Raw genomic sequence first — 1,004 nt, forward strand, 5'->3', positions numbered from 1 at the left:
AAAATTCACCTTATATGGGCGTCAGAGACTCCGCCCCCAAAACTAGTCTACGTTGTCAAGAAAAACCGATGGAACAGTATACGCTATCAGCTACTGATGGTATTATTAGCCTTTTATTTTTTTATTAAAGTATCATAAATGTCAAAAGAATCAGATACAGTTGTAACGTATCGTTACGATATCGTCCACATATGTGTGTACGTGCGCGCGGATATGTATATATATGCATGTATGTATATATATGCACACACACACACACACACATATATATATATTTATCTCTCTTTCCTTTCCCGAGCGTCTAGTAACACAATCTGTATCACGTCCTCACGTTGTTTTTTGTTGTTGTTTTTTTGTCTTTTTCCTCTTTTGAACTTAGATATATATATATACACACATACACATTTATATATTCTTATGTTTCAGTCATTTGACTGAGACTTTAGTCTTTAGTCTAACAAATCGACCCCAAGACTTATTCTTTGTAAGCCTAGCACTTATTCTATTGGTCGCTCTTGCCGAGCCACTAGTTACGGGGGATGTAAATACGCCAAAATCGGTTGTAAAGCGATGGTGGGTGGGGACAAGTACACACATATATACAACGCGCTCCTTTCAGTTTCTGTCTACCAAATCCACTCACAAAGCTTTAGTTGGCTCAAGGCTATAGTAGAAGACACTTGCCCAACGTGCCACGCAGTGGGATTGAACCCGGAAGCATGTGGTTGGGAAGAAGCTTCTTACCACACCGTCATTCTTGCGCCTATACATACATACATACATAAATGTGTGTGTGCTAGTATATATATATATATATATATATATATATACTAGCAGAGATACCCGGCGTTGCCCGTGTTACATGCAATTGAAAAATGAGACTTTTTTCTGTTATATTTTCTGTAAGGAACTGGAATACATATGATTCGAATTTCATAAAAATTGCACATGAGGGTTCTTTCCCTCTTTACACACCCTAAAAAAATTCTAATCATGAGACATGT

The sequence above is a fragment of the Octopus bimaculoides genome, chromosome 5 (genome assembly GCF_001194135.2).
Source record: "Octopus bimaculoides isolate UCB-OBI-ISO-001 chromosome 5, ASM119413v2, whole genome shotgun sequence".
Taxonomy (NCBI): Eukaryota; Metazoa; Mollusca; class Cephalopoda; order Octopoda; family Octopodidae; genus Octopus; species Octopus bimaculoides.